The following is a 7,153-nucleotide window of genomic DNA, read 5'->3' on the forward strand; positions in this document are numbered from 1 at the left end:
TGGGAGGCAATGCCCCTGGTCCCCAGACTGCCCCCTTCAAAAGCCCCAGCACCCAGGAGAGGACCGCGAGGCAGACTTGTCAAGGGCTTTCCTGGCATAGGGTCTGCTCCAAGCTCCAAGGGCCTGGCTTGCTCTGCTCTGCTGTGGAAACAAACACCTCCTGGGCTGGGACCCACTATCCCCCCTCCCCCACCGCTGCTGGCTCCAGTCACCAGGCCTGGCCCATCTGTCCTGCTAGGGCACAGGTGAGCCAGTCTTCATAGTTCAGTTACCAGTGACCAGAGGGTGGCATTGACTCAGCCCTGGGCCTGTCTCTGGAACGGGGCTGGACAATGTGTGCTCCCTGCTGCCCAGGAGGGCGGACGCCCTGAGCGTCTCTGCCTAGTAACGCAGCCAGACCCGAGGTCCTGTGCCCTGGACATCTGCGGCCAGCCTGGGTGGTCAGTGCACGGTGCCCATCCTCCCTGGGGAACTGGCACTGGGCTCTGCCTCCATTGCAGCGCAGGTCACGGATGTGAGTGAGCAGCAGCCTGCTCCCCAGTGAGCCACGGCCTGACCCGCACAGCCCCTCATCCTCTGCTCCACCCCTGCCCCTCTGCCGGCCCTCCACAGGTCCAGCCGTGTGCTGCGTAGGCTGAGCTTAGGCTGGGTCCCTCCAGTGGGCCGAGGCAGATCCCCAAAACACAGTGGTATACCCAGCCCCCTCTGCTCTGCAGCACGAAACCCTAGCTTTGCTGCACAAGCTGTCCCTTAAGACAAGCGGGCTTGCTGGCCCCAGAGTTCTACCTGCGCCCGCAGACAGCAGGGTCAGTCCCGGGCAGGGGTGAGGAGGGGTCAGCATGGCTGACCTTCACAACACGGCTGACCTTGACAGTTGACCTCCACAGTGCAATGTCAAGTGTGTGAAGCTCAGTCCCAAGACCAAGGGCGTTCACAGGCAAACGTGAACATGAGAACCACAGAGGAGACAGCCATAGGGGCCAAGGGCTGTGCAGGGGAGAGGGAGAGCTGGAAAGGTGGACCTTAGGGCTTCTAATTAAGCTGACAGAATGTTCTAGAACTGTGCAGATGGTTGCACAATTCTGAGTGTACTGAAAATCACCAGTTGTGTGTTTTAAATAAGTGGATTGCATGGCATGTGAAATATGCCCCAGTAGTGTTACTTTGCAGAAACAAGTGAGTTCTGTACTTGATTTTGTTCTCTACAGTGTTTTGTGACGTTTTAATCCTTAAAAATACTATTTCAGCTTGAATAATGAATAATTAGTGATAACATGTGTTTTCTAAGCATTCTTGGCCCTTAGGTTCAAATACCTTCTATGCAGAAAACCTCTGCATGAGTGGAGTTGTTCTTCCCAGAGATGCAGGCTGCTCTGTGTGAATCAGGCAGATAGGCTTTTGCTAAGAGGATTTGGAGAACCCCTCCCTAAATGGACTTAGAGTTGAGGGACCAGATGTATGCCGCCCTATCTTTTGGGGGGCTGCGGCCCACAGCCCAGTAGGAAGCTAAAATACTGCTTGGATGGTTGTGTTAGAGACGATGTGTGGTGATGTGTGTCTGTAGTCCCAGATACCTGGGAAGCCAATGCAGGAGGACTGTGAGTCTGAGGCTAGTCTGGGCGACATATGGATGCTGGGGCAGTAGTTCACTGACACAGCACGTGTGGTGCTTTGTGAGGGCCTAGGAGTTGCACTAGAACTCAGTTGCAGGGAACAGAGAAGCCACATTTTGAGAGGTCCAATTGGGAATCTTTATTGGAGATTCGGAGACTACAGGTGGAGTCCTGTCACAAAGATCTGCAGTCCCACAAATATACTTACCACTATTAGAACACGGAGCCATGCCCGGAATAAAGCAAAGGAAGAGCTGTGAAACAATACCAACAAACCAGATCAACTCCATGGAGAGCTGCAGTGAGATGTCATGGTGACCAGAGGAGAGCCAGGAGACATGAGACATGAGACACCAGACAAGAGATGAGACACAAGATGAGACACAAGACATGAGATGAGACACGAGATGAGACACGAGATGAGACACGAGATGAGACACGAGATGAGACACGAGATGAGACACGAGATGAGACACGAGATGAGACATGAGATGAGACACGAGATGAGACACGAGATGAGACAAGAGACATGAGATGAGACACGAGATGAGACACGAGATGAGACACGAGATGAGACATGAGACATGAGATGAGACACGAGACACGAGATGAGACACGAGATGAGACACGAGACATGAGATGAGACACGAGACATGAGATGAGACACGAGATGAGACATGAGATGAGACATGAGATGAGACACGAGATGAGACACGAGACATGAGATGAGACACGAGACATGAGATGAGACACGAGACATGAGATGAGACACGAGATGAGACATGAGACATGAGATGAGACACGAGACATGAGATGAGACATGAGATGAGACACGAGATGAGACACGAGACATGAGATGAGACATGAGATGAGACATGAGATGAGACACGAGACATGAGATGAGACACGAGATGAGACACGAGACATGAGATGAGACACGAGATGAGACACGAGACATGAGATGAGACATGAGATGAGACACGAGATGAGACACAAGATGAGACATGAGATGAGACACGAGATGAGACATGAGATGAGACATGAGACATGAGATGAGACATGAGATGAGACACGAGACATGAGATGAGACATGAGATGAGACACGAGACATGAGATGAGACACGAGACATGAGATGAGACATGAGATGAGACATGAGACATGAGACATGAGATGAGACATGAGATGAGACACGAGACATGAGATGAGACACGAGATGAGAAACGAGATGAGACACGAGATGAGACACGAGACATGAGATGAGACACAAGATGAGACACGAGACACGAGATGAGACACGAGATGAGACACGAGATGAGACACGAGATGAGACACGAGACATGAGATGAGACACGAGATGAGACACGAGACACGAGATGAGACACGAGACATGAGATGAGACACGAGACATGAGATGAGACACGAGACATGAGATGAGACACGAGACATGAGATGAGACAGGAGACATGAGATGAGACACGAGACATGAGATGAGACACGAGATGAGACACGAGATGAGACATGAGATGAGACACGAGACATGAGATGAGACACGAGATGAGACACGAGATGAGACACGAGACATGAGATGAGACACGAGATGAGACACGAGACATGAGATGAGACACGAGATGAGACATGAGACACGAGATGAGACACGAGATATGAGATGAGACATGAGATGAGACATGAGATGAGACACGAGACATGAGATGAGACACGAGATGAGACACGAGACACGAGATGAGACACGAGACATGAGATGAGACATGAGATGAGACATGAGATGAGACACGAGATGAGACACGAGACATGAGATGAGACACGAGACATGAGATGAGACACGAGATGAGACACGAGATGAGACATGAGACATGAGATGAGACATGAGATGAGACACGAGATGAGACACGAGACATGAGATGAGACACGAGATGAGACACGAGATGAGACATGAGATGAGACACGAGATGAGACACGAGACATGAGATGAGACACGAGATGAGACACAAGATGAGACACGAGACATGAGATGAGACACGAGATGAGACATGAGACACGAGATGAGACACGAGACATGAGATGAGACACGAGATGAGACACGAGACACGAGATGAGACACGAGATGAGACATGAGATGAGACATGAGATGAGACACGAGATGAGACACGAGACATGAGATGAGACATGAGATGAGACACGAGATGAGACACGAGACATGAGATGAGACACGAGACATGAGATGAGACACGAGATGAGACACGAGACACGAGATGAGACACGAGATGAGACACGAGATGAGACACGAGACATGAGATGAGACATGAGATGAGACATGAGATGAGACATGAGATGAGACACGAGATGAGACACGAGACATGAGATGAGACACGAGATGAGACACGAGATGAGACACGAGACATGAGATGAGACACGAGACATGAGATGAGACACGAGACATGAGATGAGACATGAGATGAGACATGAGACATGAGACATGAGATGAGACATGAGATGAGACACGAGACATGAGATGAGACACGAGATGAGACACGAGATGAGACACGAGATGAGACACGAGACATGAGATGAGACACAAGATGAGACACGAGACACGAGATGAGACACGAGATGAGACACGAGATGAGACACGAGATGAGACACGAGACATGAGATGAGACACGAGATGAGACACGAGACACGAGATGAGACACGAGATGAGACACGAGATGAGACACGAGACATGAGATGAGACATGAGATGAGACATGAGATGAGACACGAGACATGAGATGAGACACGAGATGAGACACGAGATGAGACACGAGACATGAGATGAGACACGAGATGAGACACGAGACATGAGATGAGACATGAAATGAGACACGAGACATGAGATGAGACATGAGACATGAGATGAGACATGAGATGAGACATGAGATGAGACACGAGACATGAGATGAGACATGAGATGAGACATGAGATGAGACACGAGACATGAGATGAGACACGAGATGAGACATGAGACACGAGATGAGACACGAGACATGAGATGAGACATGAGATGAGACATGAGATGAGACACGAGATGAGACACGAGACATGAGATGAGACACGAGATGAGACACGAGACATGAGATGAGACACGAGATGAGACACGAGACACGAGATGAGACACGAGACATGAGATGAGACACGAGACATGAGATGAGACATGAGATGAGACACGAGACATGAGATGAGACACGAGACATGAGATGAGACATGAGATGAGACACGAGATGAGACATGAGATGAGACACGAGATGAGACACGAGACATGAGATGAGACACGAGATGAGACACGAGATGAGACACGAGATGAGACACGAGATGAGACACGAGATGAGACATGAGATGAGACATGAGATGAGACACGAGATGAGACACGAGATGAGACACGAGACATGAGATGAGACACAAGATGAGACACGAGATGAGACACGAGACATGAGATGAGACATGAGATGAGACACGAGACATGAGATGAGACATGAGATGAGACACGAGATGAGACACGAGACATGAGATGAGACACGAGACATGAGATGAGACACAAGATGAGACACGAGAAATGAGATGAGACATGAGATGAGACACGAGATGAGACATGAGATGAGACATGAGACATGAGATGAGACATGAGATGAGACACGAGATGAGACACGAGACATGAGATGAGACATGAGATGAGACACGAGACATGACATGAGACACAAGATGAGACACAAGACATGAGATGAGACACGAGACATGAGATGAGACATGAGATGAGACATGAGATGAGACACGAGACATGAGATGAGACACGAGATGAGACACGAGATGAGACACGAGATGAGACACGAGACATGAGATGAGACACAAGATGAGACACGAGATGAGACACGAGACATGAGATGAGACACGAGATGAGACACGAGATGAGACACGAGATGAGACATGAGATGAGACACGAGATGAGACACGAGATGAGACATGAGACATGAGATGAGACATGAGATGAGACACGAGATGAGACACGAGACATGAGATGAGACACGAGATGAGACACGAGATGAGACATGAGACATGAGATGAGACACGAGACATGAGATGAGACATGAGATGAGACACGAGATGAGACACGAGACATGAGATGAGACACGAGATGAGACACAAGATGAGACACGAGACATGAGATGAGACACGAGATGAGACATGAGACACGAGATGAGACACGAGACATGAGATGAGACACGAGATGAGACACGAGACACGAGATGAGACACGAGATGAGACATGAGATGAGACATGAGATGAGACACGAGATGAGACACGAGACATGAGATGAGACATGAGATGAGACACGAGATGAGACACGAGACATGAGATGAGACACGAGACATGAGATGAGACACGAGACATGAGATGAGACACGAGATGAGACACGAGACACGAGATGAGACACGAGATGAGACACGAGATGAGACACGAGACATGAGATGAGACATGAGATGAGACATGAGATGAGACATGAGATGAGACACGAGATGAGACACGAGACATGAGATGAGACACGAGATGAGACACGAGATGAGACACGAGACATGAGATGAGACACGAGACATGAGATGAGACACGAGACATGAGATGAGACATGAGATGAGACATGAGACATGAGACATGAGATGAGACATGAGATGAGACACGAGACATGAGATGAGACACGAGATGAGACACGAGATGAGACACGAGATGAGACACGAGACATGAGATGAGACACAAGATGAGACACGAGACACGAGATGAGACACGAGATGAGACACGAGACATGAGATGAGACATGAGATGAGACACGAGATGAGACACGAGACATGAGATGAGACATGAGATGAGACATGAGATGAGACACGAGACATGAGATGAGACACGAGATGAGACACGAGATGAGACACGAGACATGAGATGAGACACGAGATGAGACACGAGACATGAGATGAGACATGAAATGAGACACGAGACATGAGATGAGACATGAGACATGAGATGAGACATGAGATGAGACATGAGATGAGACACGAGACATGAGATGAGACATGAGATGAGACATGAGATGAGACACGAGACATGAGATGAGACACGAGATGAGACATGAGACACGAGATGAGACACGAGACATGAGATGAGACATGAGATGAGACATGAGATGAGACACGAGATGAGACACGAGACATGAGATGAGACACGAGATGAGACACGAGACATGAGATGAGACACGAGATGAGACACGAGACACGAGATGAGACACGAGACATGAGATGAGACACGAGACATGAGATGAGACATGAGATGAGACACGAGACATGAGATGAGACACGAGACATGAGATGAGACATGAGATGAGACACGAGATGAGACATGAGATGAGACACGAGATGAGACACGAGACATGAGATGAGACACGAGATGAGACACGAGATGAGACACGAGATGAGACACGAGATGAGACACGAGATGAGACA

The sequence above is a fragment of the Dipodomys spectabilis genome, unplaced genomic scaffold, assembly GCF_019054845.1.
Source record: "Dipodomys spectabilis isolate Male_0828 unplaced genomic scaffold, ASM1905484v1 ptg000096l, whole genome shotgun sequence".
Lineage (NCBI taxonomy): Eukaryota > Metazoa > Chordata > Mammalia > Rodentia > Heteromyidae > Dipodomys > Dipodomys spectabilis.